The 16,619-nt window shown below is 43.7% G+C and overlaps 1 long non-coding RNA gene across 2 annotated transcripts; it reads right to left on the bottom strand.

Moving 5' to 3' along the window:
* Positions 1-7,616: 7,616 nt before the first annotated feature.
* Positions 7,617-15,074, bottom strand: LOC133509109 (uncharacterized). Of its 2 annotated transcripts, XR_009797228.1 has the most exons (5): positions 14,848-15,074; positions 14,654-14,771; positions 14,400-14,568; positions 12,736-14,255; positions 7,617-7,745 (listed from the first exon to the last, which is right to left on the bottom strand). It is a non-coding gene; the product is annotated as an uncharacterized LOC133509109 (long non-coding RNA). The 2 variants fall into 2 exon arrangements; XR_009797227.1 differs by lacking the exon at positions 7,617-7,745 and having other exon boundaries at positions 12,460-14,255.
* Between the last annotated feature and the right edge of the window lie 1,545 nt (positions 15,075-16,619).

Below are 16,619 nucleotides of genomic sequence, written 5' to 3'. Positions count from 1 at the left end.
TCATATCTGCACAGTTTTTTCCTCGGTTGAGAGCAGATCCGTGCTGAAGCATGAAAGATCGGTTTGTGATGTGTGTGCGTGTGGCGGCCAACTCCCGCCAGCTCTCTCTCTCTCTCGCTCTCTCCCTATTCTGACTGCGCGATACTGTGGGACTTTCCCACTTGCACACCTTGAACATCAACACGACTCTGTCATCGATTAATGTCGGCAACATCCAAGCGGAATCATCACCTGGGTGCCCCCCCCCCCCCTTGCGCTGTGTAAACACGCGCATGCCTATCCTGATGCATAACTCTAATGTGCTAATGTCGCCACTCATCTTTCTTTCACTTCGCACAATAGAAATGATGGAAGGGGTGTGTTCATCATTCCTTTCCAGTTCCATCCCTCCGAGAGATCCAAGGAACACAGTATCCCGAAAAAAGGATTTCTGCCCCCTTTGTTGTTTTAATGATTTATATGGTGCAAAAAAAATGCCATCGCAAGAATTGTACTTGGCACCGCCCATCCATTTATTATCCCCAGTGAAATACGGGTACATGTATATTTATTTGCACTTTGTTAACAGTTCAGCCTTGGAGAAACTCTCTGCTCTCCATTCTAGTGAACAATGCGATCGCTAAAACAATACATGATACTTTTGCATAATAGTGCATGTTAGATAAGAAGGGGTTATTCCATCTGACTACACATCATATTTATACATTATTCATGATGCACATTCATAGCCCGTCTTTGAAAAAATGACCTGGCACTTGTTCTTTAGCTCCTCCAGGTGGTACGGAACTACTTGCCGAAACCACTTGAGGCCTCTTTCCCGAGGCTAACGGACACTCCCTGATTTTCATCACCTCCTCAGTGGTGGCCTTGAAGGGCTCTTGGAGACCCGATCGAGTGTGCGCACGTGGCTTTGTGTGCGTGTGCCTGCGTGTGCGACGAGCGAGTCCACAAGCAGGTGTGGAAATTGTCGATTGTCCACCCTGACAGGTGTTCCCGCAAAGCTGTGATCTCAGACTTGCCGCTGAGGCCAAGACTTAGCGGGATGAGGGAGGAAATAATACAGGCAGCTTTTTTTTTTTTTTTATGTCTGGCCCAGATGATCCCCAAGCATCCCTCGTATATTCAGATTGCTGTGTTTACGGAGGACAAGGGAGGAACAAAGAAGCTCACCTGTAGCCCCTCCTCGGCGTACTCTGTGTTTTATGCCAGTTAAATACGGTGACTATTTATTCAGGCTCTTTGAAGTTGCCCCATATTTTAGTTAATTGCAATGTGCACACATGTTGAGCTGCATGTGTGTTTAGAGGGATTGCAATGGCAGCGTAAGTGTAGTATTTACTGATTTGACAGCAGCAGCCAGAGGTGGCAAGGACCGTGTATCCGTTCATCTGTCCCCTGACAATCATCCATCCTTCGTTTATTACTCCGTCTTAGTTCTACCCTGTTTGGAGTTGCAGCTGACGGGTCTTTTGTGGTCTGACATCTGCAAGGAGCAATTAGTACAGCATACCAGAATTATTTGCACTCCAGTGGAAAATATGCTCCTCTGTTTGCGTCTCCATCTCCATGGAGACATTGGTAGAAAGCATTAGATTTAATGGCACGCAAATTAAAACAAATATACAGTGAAGAAAACAAGTATTTGAACAGTCTGCTATATTGCAAGTTCTCCCACTTAGAAATCATGGAGGGGTCTGAAATTTTCATCGTAGGTGCATGTCCACTGTGAGAGAGATAATCTAAAAGGAAAAATCCAGAAATCACAATGTATGATTTTTTTAACAATTTATTTGTGTGATACAGCTGCAAATAGATATTTGAGCACCCGTCTATCAGCTAGAACGCTGACCCTCAAAGACCTGGTAGTCTGTCTTTAAAAGCCCTGCTCCACTGCATGTATTGTCCTGAATCAGATGCACCAGTGTGAGGTCGTTGACACCTGTCCACCAGATACAATCAGTAAGACTCAAACTTGTAACATGGCCAAGACCAAAGAACTGTCCAAAGACACCAGAGACAAAATTGTACAACTCTACACAGCTGGAAAGGGCGACGGAGAAATTGGCAAGCAGCTTGGTGAAAAAATGTCATTAGAAAATGGAAGAAGCTAAACATGACGGTCAATCTCAATCGGAGTGGCGCCCCATGCAAGATATCACCTCGTGGGGTCTCAATGACCCTTAGAAAGCCCAGGACTACACGACGGCACTTGGTCAATGACGTGAAAAGACCATCGTTTCCAAGGTGACTGTTGGTAATACACTAAGACGTCATGGTTTGAAATCATGCATGGCACGGAAGGTTCCCCTGCTTAAACCAGCAAATATCAAGGCCCGTCTTTAGTTTGCCAATGATACAGAGGAGTCATGGGAGAAGATTTTGCGGTCGGATGAAACCAAAATGGAACTTTTTGGTCATAATTCCACTAACCGTGTTTGGAGGAAGACGAATGATGAGTTCCATCCCAAGAACACCGTCCCTCCTGTGAAGCATGGGGGTGGGTTAGCATCATGCTTTGGGGGTGTTTTTCTCCACGTGGGAGAAGATGACTGCACTGTATTAAGGAGAACATGACCGTACCCATGTATTGTGAGATTTTGGGGAACAACATCTTGCCCTCAGTCAGAGGGAAAGCAAGAAGCATATCAAGGTTCTGGCCAATTTCCAGACCTAAACCCAATAGAAAATCTTTGGAAGGAAACTCCGTGTTTCTCAGCAACAGCCCAGAAACCTGTCTTATCTAGAGAAGATCTGTGTGGAGGAGTGGGTCAAAATCCCTCTTGCAATGCGTGCAAACCTGGTGAACATTTTCTCAGGTTTTCAAATCCTTATTTTCAGCTGTATCTCACAAATAAATCATTAAAAAAAATCATACATTGTGATTTCTGGATTTTTCTTTTTAGATGATCTCTCTCACAGTGGACATGAACCTACGATGAAGATTTCAGACCCCTCCATGGTTTCTAAGTGGGAGAACTTGCAATATAGCAGGGTGTTCAAATACTCATTTTCCTCACTGTATATATACCAAAGATTTTGGGGCATTGTAAATTCTGCAGATTCTAAAGCAGACAAAGTGAGAAAAGCACTGGTCCGTTTCCACAAACTGTCTATTTAACTTTAAAATTAATAGCTGCTGAAATACAGCATACAGGCACAGAGGGAATTGAGGATAATTAAGATATGATTGGAGTTGTATTATCAAGTAAAATGGACATTTCTAATTGTTGAGCACATCTTGCTGAAAAACATTTGATTTAAAAAAAAATTCAATTAAATCCAGAACTATGGAAATGACTCTTCAATGAACTTATCATGCATGTTTTTGGTAGGTCTAACTTGAGGTAAATGGGCTACCAACAGTAGTTGATCCCTTTTCTACGTCTAGCTACAAAAATTATGAAATGCTCTCCAAGTATACCTTAATTATCCCGAGATCACATTTTCAACAGACAGATTGTGATTGGCCATTAAAGCAGATTCTAATTTAGTTTTTAATCAAAAGTGTTGGACTTATGTCGACGACGAATGAAATAAACCCTGGCAGCATTTGCGCCGCGTTTTCGCTCGAAAGGTGCTGCCTTCGAAGCGCTCACATCTGCCGAACAAAACCAACGTGCGAATCCCTGTGGAGCAGCACGTCAGCCCTTCCGCTGGCCCATGTGTGTGTGTCCGCATTACACAGTCACAAATTAGGGCTTGACATTTGGGTGCCGTAATTGCCCGCCGAAAAGCATGAGGCACCAATTAGGCTCTCAGCACTGTGACAGGTTATCCCTACAGGACTTAATCACACGGCCTGCACACCCACGCACATCCGTTATTGTTTAGATTGTTATGATACTTGCATTCATACGATTATTGATCCTTATACAACTGGGTGTCTTCTTATGTGAACTCGAGACACGCAGCAGGAGTGTCAGCATGTCTCGCCGTGCCACTCCGCTAATAACAGCGTAGCGCTCCCCCTTTGATTTCCCGGACTCTGGTCCTGCCTGACAGTTTGCTCTCCCCACAGGGCGTAGAGATCTTTGGGGTCAGGCAAAAGGTCAATTGGTTCATTTCCATAGCTTCAACATGAAACATTCCTCTCTGCTTTGGAAGCAATTCAATCAGCAGTGAAAACACCGGTTAGCAGGCGTTACCAGCAGCCGCGTTCTCCGAAAAGATGGATGGAGTCCTCTGGGAAACTATCGTGTGCTTCTGAGAGCTTTGGGGAAAGGACTCGGGGGACTTTGCAACATATTTTCAACATGCCGTGTCGTCCTCGTCCTGTATTTCCATTCAAATATTCACAATCCAGTCCATGATTTGTTCATGTAGTATATTCTATACGACAGGCTTTTTTCCCCCTTGGAGTATGAGGTGCAAAGATTGCAGACAGCGACGAGTCACAACGTTACGACGGCTTTCATCTGGGGAAATCCAACACGAGAACATTTCTGCCTTTACGAGGATCTTGATGAATAGTTTTGATTGGCAATGTTGCGGAGATCATAATCTAAAAATGTTTATTTTCCTCTGAGGAAGAATAATGTGCTCATTATCAAGTACAGTGGTGCATTAGTTCTCAGACACAATCCGTTCCAGAAGGCCGGTTGAAAACCAAAACGTTCAAAAACCGAAGCATGTTTTCCCATTACAATGAATGGAAAATGAAATAATGCGTTCTAAGCCTAAAAAAATAGTTTTAAGCGCTTTTTTTTAACTTATCCTGATAACTGCATAGTAGAAATATATGTATAGTTTAAATACTTTATATGAATAAATCATTTAAGAAATATATTTTTTGCTTAAAATTTATGGTTTAGTAGTAGAGTATGCTGGGCTGGGAGTGCATTGCCGTAAGTGTAGCGACTCAGCCTCCAGCCTTGTAAACTTTTTTTTTTAATTAACAAAAGTGCATAATAACTTCAAACAAGCAATAATGAGGGGGAAATAAACCACAATTTTTTTTATTTGCACAGAAAGTACATGACGTAAATTTATGTTTTTTTTACTTGCAACTACAGGAAAGGTTAATGGAACAAAAGAAAAAAAGCAATGCAAAACAGTTTCAGATGTCTTCGGTGGGCGTGACTCGCCCCTTATTCCACAAAAAATGAAAATGTTTCTGCCATCTTTTAAGCACTTTTCTGAAGTGACTCATAAAATTTTGCAGTGCCCCGCAACATTCAGCTTTATTCGGATGATAAAGTTCTACAAAACTATGGATGTCGTTCCATTTAGCGCAGATAGTTTTAACATCGGCACTTGAGACATCCTTCCTGCCTTCAGCCTCATCAGGCGACATCTCCTCCTCCAACATCTTCTTCTGCTCCTCCTGAAGGTGCAGGAGTTAGCATTACCACATAAAAGAAGCGTAAAGCTGCCCTTCATAGGCTTGCGGCCTGGCATCGACTTTTCCTCCCGCGTGATGGAGGTCCTTCGTGGCATTTTCTTCCAGAATAGGCCCGTTTCGTCACAGTTTAAAACTTGCTGGGGGAGGTCGTCCTCGGCCTTGATGAAACAGGCAAACTCGGCTTTGAACTTTTCTTCGACACAAAAACATTTCTGCCTTTACGAGGATCATGATGATGAGTTTTGATTGGCATTGTCGAGGAGGTAATCTAAAAATGTTTATTTGCCTCAGAGGAAGAATAATGTGCTCATTATCAAGTATTTATTAAAGATCTACCTATCCCGCAATTTTGTACATCAAGCTGATCAAACTGTTGTAATATGGAAATCACTGGATTTTGGTTGATTTCAAAGTCCTAAATTGTGCCTCATGAATGATTTGATCTATTAAAAAGCAATTCTGAAAAAGACAGAAATATAGACTTCGGCGCATAGCAGTAATACTTTCTTTCCATTGTCTCAGTGAGGCTGCAATCGAATGCTCGTGTGGAACAGAGGGGCGTTATTAAATGTGCTGCAGTTGTCAGGAGCAAATAATCATGTTTTGGGAATTCCCACGCAAGCCTTTTGACAGATAATGCGCGTTTCGTGTTAAACGGCTTTCGCGTATGATGCAATGCAGATGCAAAAGTCCATCAAAGAGGACACGCTTTCTGGTACATCGAACAGCTGCCTGTTCGGTTTTTCGCCGGAGCGCTTCGGATCCCGGAGGATAAACACAAATTTGAAGGGAGTTATTGGTCAAACCGTAAATTAAAAAAAGATAAAACACGCACGTGGTGTTCGCTCAACACTGCCAAACCAAACAGGGCCGCTTGCCGGGGGGAGCTGCTGCTACTTGTAAGAACGCAAGAAACATAACCAGTGACTTTATGCTTTGTTTTTGTTTGGTTTTTTTTTTTGCTGAAAATAAGGTTAAAGCATTGGCCTCACAATTCTGAGGATCTGGGTTCGATTCTGGCCCCACCTGTGAGGAGTTTGCATGTTCTCCCCGTGCCTGCGTGGGTTTTCTCCGGTTTCCTCCCATGTCACAGAAACATGCAACATTAATTGGATACTCTAAATTGCCCCTGTACCCAGCCTTCTGCCCATTGGCAGCTGGGATAGGGTCCAGCACTCCCCGCGACCCTCGTGAGGATGAGCGGCAAAAGAAAATGGATGGGTGGATGCTGAAAATGATCCCTGCAAAGCCATTTGCCAGTCCAATCCTCCCTCGTTTAACCCCGCATCCCAGATGAGCTCATCGTGTGACATCAGACTTGAAGAGACTTTTTTTTTTTTTTTGCGGCCGTTCGTGTATTTTTGGCAGCTTGCTGCGCTGCTTGTCGGGACGAAAGAGGACGGCGGCGCTCTCATTGGCTGGCCTGAACAGTGGAAGTGGAAATGTGCTTTGTTCCCCCTCATTCAGGTGGAAAATTGTGAAGCCATTTGTCTTTGTTTGCCAAGATGCAGAGCCCGGTCAGTGGATTCCTTCGTGACACGCTCTTATGTTTTTCCACAGCCTCACCCTTTCACACCTGCACCGCCAGGTAAAATAACAAAACGTGCAAGCGTATGTGTGTGTGGCGGAGGGGGGGGGGGGGTGCATAATTTACCATGAAATCCCGCACACATCTATTTGTCATTGCACTTGAGTCCAGAGTAGATGCAAATGCAGTCGGATCATCCCAAACCATGTCTTTTTTGTTATTAATATTGTTATTATTCTCTTGGTCAAAACAGCTGCTGATGATTTGAAGTGATAAATGGCACATGAAATAAAACGCTTCCAAAGCTTGATTTATTGCTTGGTCAGAGGCCACTAGGTGCAGTATTTTTGGCTTGAGTGCAGCGGAAATGTCAGCCGGTGGAGGGCTTGCAAAAACATATACCGCCGTGACCTTTCATCCCAGGTAAGTGTCTTCTACGGCCGAACATCCGAGGTCAAACGCAGTCCTTTCACAATAGTTGACCTGCCGTTTGTTCAGATTTCTACTTTCAACTTTCCCATGGGAAAGTAATTGAATAAAAATCATCAATTTCGGGTTATACTTTTGAATTTAATCCGCATTTCTGTTGATGCATTTTTTTGCACGTCAATCATCACAGGACCGATAGGTCCAATGTCACTCAGCATGTTAAGCACAAAGCACCCGGCAAGTAAATATTTATTGTTTTGGGTTGGGACAGAATAGTAGAATGTGTGGCTAGCACATCAGACTTACAGTTCCAAGGATCCAGGTTTCAATCTCAGCCACAAACTTCCTTGTGTGGATTTTTCATTTTCTCCCAGTCCTTGTGCAGGTATTTCCCCAGTGAATCGCCTGGCGACCAGTCCAGGGTTAAACTACACTTCACCTCTGACCCTGTTGAGGAAAAAAAAAAAGATGGTTCAGAAAATAGATATATTTTTATTTAATTATTAGATAGCATTATCTAGAACAGAGGTCACAAACATGATGTGTGCGGGCACCTGATAGCCTCTGAGGACCATATGAGTCGCCCCAGGCCCTGCACTAAAAATACCTCGCCCTTTTTTTTTGTGACTTGCTTTAAGGAGGGGAAAAAAAAATAAAAGGCACTTACTACTGGGTTGTATCTACCGTAAATCCCGGCGTACAGAGCACACCTGGTTATAAGCCTCACCCAGTATATTTGTAAAGGAAATACCATTTGGTACATACATATGCCGCTGCCGCACGTGCCCACATCGAAACGAGATATTAACAAAGACTGTGATACAGAAAGTTTAACGCTAGTGCCGCCCTAAAGCTAGCGCCACGCTAATAGGGCCGGTTATAAAAAAAATAATAATAATAATTCTGGTAAAAATCACCGAGACACGGCAGTAACACGGTAGCGCAGCGCTAACAGGACCAGACCGGTAAGTCACTTCCTCGGCACATATATTCTATCGGTGTCACTCTTACCTTCTCCGCTCGAGTGGCCCCTTGTAGTCATTAGAAAAAAAATGCACAAATAAGCCGCATCGCATAAATCGCAGGGTTGAAAGAAAAAAAGTCGCGGTAACTACAACTACTACTAATTACGGTAACTTTCTTGTTCCTATTCTTTTGGAATACGCACTTAGTTTACAAAATTAGGCGGCACGGAGGTTCGGCTGGTCAAGTGTTGGCCTCACAGTTCTGAGGACCCAGGTTCAATCCCGTCCTTGCCGATATGGAGTTTGAATGTTCTCCCCGTGCCTGCGTGGCTTTTCTCCAGGCACTCCGGTTTCCTCCCAGATCCCAAAAACTTGCACCATTAATTGGACACTAAATTGCCCCTCGGTGTGATTGTGAGTGCGCCCCCTGCCCGTTGACAGCTGGGATAGGCTCCAGCACCCCCTGCGGCCCTCGTGAGGATAACCGGCAAAGAAATTGGATAGACAGATTTACAAAAGTAAAGTCCAACGGGCAAATGGCCAAACTATAGTGTTCATACAGACAAGCTAGCAGGGACCAACAATGATGAGGAGTCACCCCCAAAAGATTGGAGCAAATTTATTTCATAAGCGTGTATCAAACTGCTAGTGTCAAATGCATACGACACGGGGTAGGACTTAAATGCAGGACTCCGAGGCAGGGACATGATATCGAGGGTGGTTTTATTCCAGGCAGAGTTCATACACAGTTAAGCAGTCCAAAGAAACACAAGCAAATCTTGCAAGAGCCTCATAGACTCACACAGACTACTGCAGTTTCAAGCACAACAAACTGGCAAATGTGAGTGACAAACTCAAGGCTTATATGTCTGGCCTAATTAGTGCCAATAAGGTGCAGGTGCTGCCGGAGGAAGCTCCGCCCAGGGCAGTGGCCTGGCCACGCCCCTGACAGTTAGCCCTTTGCATTTATTGGTCCCTAAAGAAGTAGAATTCATATTAAAAAAGGTTGGTGACTGTTGATCTACTGCACCATTAAATAATAAAATAATAAAACTCAAAATGTGTCCGAGGCAGGAACGTTGTATTGAACAGTACATCTGCCATTTATGTGCAGCTTGAATTGTTCAAATGTTGAGGAAATAGTTGCGAGATTTGTGCATGGAAAAATGTTGCCAAAGCAAGCAAAGCAGGTTGATGTTTATATCTGTAGTATTTTTTTTTCTGCTCACGGGTTCTCTCGATGTCAGGAAAACATCAGTTCAAGGGGGCTGGATGACTCAACGTGGACTCGTTCGTGTCTCTGTTGCTAGGTTGTTTCCAAGGGTCAGCCCACTTGCTGGGGTGGACGATTTATAAACTGCACATCCAAATACTACAACTGTGTATACGTGACGTTTACACTCCTGTTATTGAATAAACCTCACGACTCGGGACTTTGCTAGTGGAAATCACGCAGGGTAAACAGAGAAGAAACTATTAGGGTGGGAAAGAGAAAAATGTTCATCTGCTTTCATGAAATATTTTTGCAATACATTCCCGACAGAAGATTTGATCGCTTCTGACGTATATTTTTATGAAAGATACAAGAACATATGGACCAAAACAAATATTCTGCAGTTCATACTTGTCTTACAAAGTCATTTGTTTCATACACATTCAGACTACTCGTTGCATGAGTGTATAAAAAATGTGTGTGTGTGTGTGTGTGTGTGTGTGTGTGTGTGTGTAGGTGGCCTTTATTCCTTCCACAATGAGATTTTTGCATCTCATCATCTCCTTTCTCCAAAATCTCATTTGAAAGCGCTGCCGTCCCTCATCTTGTTAGCTAATCCTTAAACCAACAGACTTTGCTTTCTAAGCCATTTCCATGTTTCCGATCAAGTTTAAAGAAGGCTTTGACGTAAAGCGCATTAATCTGCTGCTCCAACATTGCGGCACACAATGATTTCCAGTATAAATCAAGGGACTGAACCGAGACAAGTCCGAGCAAGAAGCAAATGATCTATGAGTATGCGCTTTACAAAGGGAGCCTGAGGAAAAACGCTCGCGTCAAATCCATCTGAGTCAATGGATTTGTAATCACTCAAAATGCTTTATTCAATATCTACTTGAATCATTTACACATAGTAGATGTGTGTACAATCAGTGAGTGGGGAGATTCTTTTCAGTTGAATAAATGTTCAAGGGCGAGTTTGCACTTTTCGAAAAGATACTTTTTGTCATGCTTTATATGTTGAAAAAACGTCTGTATGACCTGACAGTAGAATATTTTGAAAATGATCTTTTGAAAAATCCCCCTCGCAAGCTTGCAGGGCCGTACCGCTGCCTCTCAGGGCGTAAAATACTACAGTTTCCTGTCATGTCATTATCCAAGCTGCTTATCCTCACAAGGGTAGCGGGAAAGCTGGAGCCTAACCCAGCTAGCTTCGGGCGAAAGGCGAACTGCACCCTGAACTGCTACAGTTTCTTGGCTGGATTACTTATTTACAGTTATAAGGAAAAGTTAAAAAGAATTGGACAACTCTGTCTGTATTTCAAATCAAGTGTAAAGATATATAATGGTAGTGTGTGCCCTAAAAAAAAAATGCATGTTTTATCTCGCATCATTGTTCTGAGTAATCAGTTGATCACTTCTTATATTTTTTTTCATTGATTGTACATTCCCAAAATGATAACATCAAACCAGTAACATTTTGGGTAATGCCGCAGCCGACCCCGAGGCGCACACATTTGGGGTCGTAGGCAATCGGGACGAAGCCGTGACTTCCTCCAGAGCATTTCCGGCGGACCGTCGATGCGCTTGCAGCCGACTAATACGCACTCGGAGGCGGCCAGGTGAGCGCGACCAACTGGTCTCTTCCTGTTCCTTTTGTGTAGCTCAAGTTTAGGGCGCTGGGGGGCGTTTTATTTGGACGGAGACGCAAGGGGGTGGCGTCAGCGAGAGAGGATTAAAACTTTGCTAGTAGTTTGAAAACTGCACATTTTCCTTTTAAATTATGTGTCACTTGAACTGAGTATGAAGTAAAAACAAATGCTGTAGGATAATTGACTTTTTTTTTTCAGATCTTTGAGGAGATCAGTGAATATTATTTGGGACTTCAGAAAGGCGTTACATAAAGCAGTTGAACTCTGATCCTCCTCCGCACTCATAACTTTGAGTGCTTCTGGAAGAAGGAAATCCCCCGGCCAGAAAAGAAATCACTGCATCATCAGAGGCAACAAGCTGGGTGGTTAAAAACAGCCAATACTCAGACACCACCTTGAAATAACAACGCGGAAGACTGCTGGCCGAGTGTCAGAGCCGGAGAACATTTGTTAAACAGCACAATACTTCATCAAGCCGACGAGATCCAGTGCAGGTGGCCCCAGGCAACTCGATCCTGCTCCTTTGACTGGTTCCCACTTTTTAATCGTGATCAATTCGCATTAAAACATGAGCCACGATTGGAAGAATTCAGAATCCGTGTCTGCTTGTTTTCTTTACCTTTCCAATCCAAATGTATTTGCCAACTTCTGTTATTTTGCTCAAATCTGAACCAAATTCAGATATTCCTAGGAATAAACAATAATGTTAAGATATTGCAATTTACTGTCGCCAAACTGTTTTTCTACAGTACCTTAAACAATACTTGAAGAAACTACAGTAAAGTCACATCGGTCCAATCGGTTTTAAACTAAGTTTTTTTTGCTTCTGTCGAACAAAAATCGGTACTCGAACGCCCCCACAAAACCTGGAAATAATATATACATGCGGCCAGACCAACTGACCCACGACGCCGAAAATACCCGGAAATAACATAATGCGTGCGACTACCGTATTAACCCCTCCATCATCATCATGGCTCCAAAGCAGGCAAGTTGCTCGTTTAAAGTTATTATGCACTTTTGTTAATAAAAAAATTTCAGAAAGCTGGGGGCCGAGTCGCTACAGATACGGCAATCCTCTCCCGATCCTCTCCCTACTCTACTACTAAAGCATACATTTTAAGCAAAAAAAGAGATATATTTCTTAAATGATTTTAATTATATAAAGTATTTAAACTATATATGTATTTCTACTATGCAGTTTATTATGAGGAAAAGCTAAAAAGATGCTAAAAAAAAAAGGCCCATTTTTTTCAGGCTTGGAACACGTTATTTATTTTTCCATTCATTGTAATGGGTAATATCGATTCGGTTTTTGAACAAATCCCTTCTCGAACCGTTGTCTGGAACAGATTGTGGTCGAGAACCGAGGCATCACTGTATTATCCTTGTCATCTGACTTTAAAACTAGTTATCCCTCAATTTCTTGTGCAATGGTGATAATATGAGCTGATGATTAAACATTATTTGGTTCCACTGTTGTAACTCTCCGTGAAATCATGACTACAACGCGGCCCAAGACAAAAATGAGTTTGACACCCACCCCTGGTTTAAGAATGCTTGAAAATGCGTGTTGTTTATTAATGTAAGTATCGTGCATCTATTACCCATAGCGCCTGTCCTCATTCAGGTCACAGGTGAGGTTCCGTCCCAGCTGACTTTGACCAAACCCCCGCAATCTTCAAGTAACCTAACATGCGCGTTGTTGAAATCTGGGAGCAAAGATGCAGTAGTGGGAGAAAACCCATTAAAAATCTGAAATGCAAATTCCACAAAAGCGAGATTTGTGAACCAAGGACAATCACTGCATGACACAAGCAGTCCTTAACCTTTGCGAGTGCATGTTGCATCTTTTTATTTTTGCCTTTCTGACACAACAAAGTTTCTTTGTTTAGCCAGATAAGGCAGTTAAGAACGCTTTTATCATTCAAAAAGGCAACTTGGAGAACTGTTCGGGTTCAGTGTGTTGCCCAAGGACACGTCCGCAGCAAACAGCTAGAGCTGGGATTTGAACCTCTGACCCTTCCGTAAATTGATGACTATTGACAATACCAATAGAGGCACAGACTACCAAAACAGTAATTTGACTGAAAGTTGTTTTTTGGTTTTTTTTGCCTTTGAGCAAGACGGAACTCATTGCATCTGATCAGCGTCTGTTGATGTGATATGATTATGAAGCAACATTAAAGCTTTCAATCATAGCACATGCAGTCTATAATTTGCAATTAACGATTGGAACTAGGGCGCGAGAGTGCAGCATTTGGTTAGATTGTTGGCCTCACAGTTCTGAGGACCGGGATTCAAATCCCGACCCCACCTGTTGTGGAGTTTGCATGTTCTCCTCGTGCCACATCCCAAAAAACGTGCGTTGTTTGTCTCCATATGCCCTCTGATTGGCTGGGAACCAGTTCAGGGTGTACCCCGCCTCTTTCCTGATGATAGCTGGGATAGGCTCCGGTACCCCTGCTCAGCCTCATGAGGATAAGCGGCTAAGAAACTGGATGGATAAATGTACAAATGGCAATGAAGATGCAGTGGATGTGAAATGTTTTGACAATTCCAGGTTTGAATGAGTCTGAATGTGATTGGTCTGTGATTGGTTGATTCCGGACACAACCACATCCCGTTATGAAGCATCTACGCCCGCTCCTCCTCCTCCTCACTCAGGCAAGGAATGCATCCTTCCACTTCCCAGCGCCTAATCATGCCACAGATCTGGCAAAGAATAGAGTCAATGTTCACAGGAAATATCGTCGCCGGGATTTCTCGGGTTTCACCTGAACCTCCCAAGTTCATTTCCCATGTCACCATCAGGAGGATCTCCATGTTATCTGCTTCATTAGAGTCAATTAGCTTTCACAAGCCTGGACCCTGTGACAGGAAGAGGGATCAAATGTTTTAAAGCAGTGAAAAGCTCCTTTTTTTTTTGTAAATGACAGGTTAAATGCGTTAAAGGTTGCAGTATTGATAGTTAAATGGCACCGTTGTGTTAACCAATACTGCTTGAGGTAAGTTGACGTGGTGATATTCAATCAATCATGTTACGGACTTGTTGTTTTGCACTTCACGGACTCCTTGCGCGTCTGTGCATCAGAACCTCACCTTTGCCATGTTTTAACATTTAGGCCTGAAACAGAAAGAATAGCAAAAGAAAACCAGGAAATAAAGAAAAAAAATTCTCAAATGGATAAACTACTGATGTGCATCCATTTCAAGACAATGGTCAACATCCAATTGGTTTAAATTGAGAAAAGATTTTCTTTAATATTACGTATGGAATGATACATCCATCCATCCATTTTCTTTGCCGCTTATCCTCACGAGGGTCGCAGGGAGCGCTGGAGCCTCTCCAAGTTGTCAACGGGCAGGAGGTGGGGTACACCCTGAACTGGTTGCCAGGCAATCCTTGGGTCGCAAACACGTGCTAATGGCCGCCATTTCTGCAGACAAGCTAGGCGTTGCAGACAACCTCACCATGGCAACGCCCAAAGACCCACGTATAAGCGGCGAACGCTTTCTGCCTACTTTAATTCACTCGATGATGTCGCCGAAGCTAGATATGTGCAGAAGATCAAACTCTGTGAAGATATCGATCCGTATACTTTCCACCACGACATGCTTTCAAAGGATCTGAAAGATTTCCCTGAAGTAGAATATCCAGACAGTAAAATTACACATGCTTACCACTAACAAAACGATCAGAAAAGACTCAAATAAACCTTTGCCTTGTGTACTGGAGCTTCGTTCAGATCTGCACGTCGCATATTTGCAAGCCACTTTTGTTGCTGTTTTTTTCGATAACTCCGTTGTATCTTCTCCTTCATGGAATCTAATCTTTGGAACACGGAAAAATCGCTTCCCAATGTCTCTGTTTCCACGATTTCCACATCCGTAGGTGCAACAAAAATCTGGCATGACGACAATGGACAGCTGACTGCTTGTCTGCAACGATGGCGGTCAAGTGCACGGATGAACAAGCATCACGTCACGTGCAACCCAACCAATCGCAGGGGACATGGAGAGAGACAACTGTTGCACTCACCATCACACCTAGGGGCAATTTAGAGCGTCCAATTAATGTTGCATATTTTCGGGATGTGGGAGGAAACCGGAGTGCCCAGAGAAAACCCACGCCAGCACAGGGAAAACACGCAAACTGGGGCCGGGATTGAACCCGGGTCCTCAAAATTGTGAGGCCAACGCTTTACCAGTTGATCCACCGTGCCGCCGGAATGATACAGTCGTGGAAATAATTTGTTACAGAGTTAAATTTTCATGAATCATTGACCCAAGGAGAAAAGGTTATCAAGACCAATGCGTAACAAACGTACGTCACTATGACGAGGATAGCGGTTAGCTACTAGCTTGAAATGGCAGATGCCTTTTTACTGAATGTCCTTCTCAAGGACATTTTTTTTATCAATCTCTCTTTTGTTTTGTTACAATGACAAATTATCTTTCCACTGCATGAAAAACCCCAGCCGTACACGTTCTGCCTGATTGGCACATTGTCTTAACTGTGGGGTTTTTTCTCCCCAGTTTTTTAGTATTGTTCCGGCATGTCTCCTCAGCTCAGGTGTTCCACTAAGCCCTGGTATGTTTTTATTGGAGCCAAATTTATCAACGAGGCGAACAGAGACCCGTGATCGGCTGGCGACCAGTTCGAGGCGAAGCCCACTTCTCGCCCAAAGTCGGCTGGGATGGGCTCCGGCGGGCCCATGACATTAGTGAGGATAAGCGGAAGAGAAAACGGATGGACGGACGATCAGAGGCCTGCTGCCAACCGGGTCGGTTGGACTTTCTGTGTTATGAAACCAGAATGTAGAGTCGGGTCGGTTGGACTTTCTGTGTTATGAAACCAGAATGTAGAGTCCAATTGCTAAAAGCGGATAAAAGTGCCTTGATGTCGGCAACGTTTACGTTGCACAATCTGACAAATTTGTGGGAGGTCCTTTTTGTAAAAAAAGAATATTCCTCATTCTTTTAGGCAGCTGACGCCCACCTGCTCGGCGGGATCAAAGTAAGAAAATGCAGGCGACTCATTTGAGCTGCTCCGATTGCCAACAGGACGCTTAGCCGCACATTCCCCCTGTCAGAGGCAAACAATGACGGTTTTCTGCGAGACGAAAAGGACGGCGTTTCCACAACATGCCTCATCGCCGCTGACCAATCACAATAGTGGTTGCAATCCCAGGCCCTGAAGGTAGACCGGCAAGGGTTTATGTTGTCAGTGGCGGGACGCTTTACAATCGGGTGTAATACGCAGCGCGGATCGTGTTTATTTTCACAAGGACCACCTCATTCCTTTGGTCTGACCCGGAGAGATGTGGCGTGTAATCATAACAGCATTGATAGGGACGCGTTTCAACGTCGGCGCGGCGGCAGACGTTACGCATATATTCAGCATGCGCTGTGTCAACAAGCACACTGTCGTCCCGGGAAAAGTCTTCATTAAGAGCGTTTGCAAGAAATGATACACACGCAGTGCTAC

The sequence above is a fragment of the Syngnathoides biaculeatus genome, chromosome 11, assembly GCF_019802595.1.
Source record: "Syngnathoides biaculeatus isolate LvHL_M chromosome 11, ASM1980259v1, whole genome shotgun sequence".
In the NCBI taxonomy this organism is placed as follows: Eukaryota; Metazoa; Chordata; class Actinopteri; order Syngnathiformes; family Syngnathidae; genus Syngnathoides; species Syngnathoides biaculeatus.
Note: the sequence above shows the minus strand (reverse complement) of the source record. Positions and strands in the feature narration are given on the sequence as shown.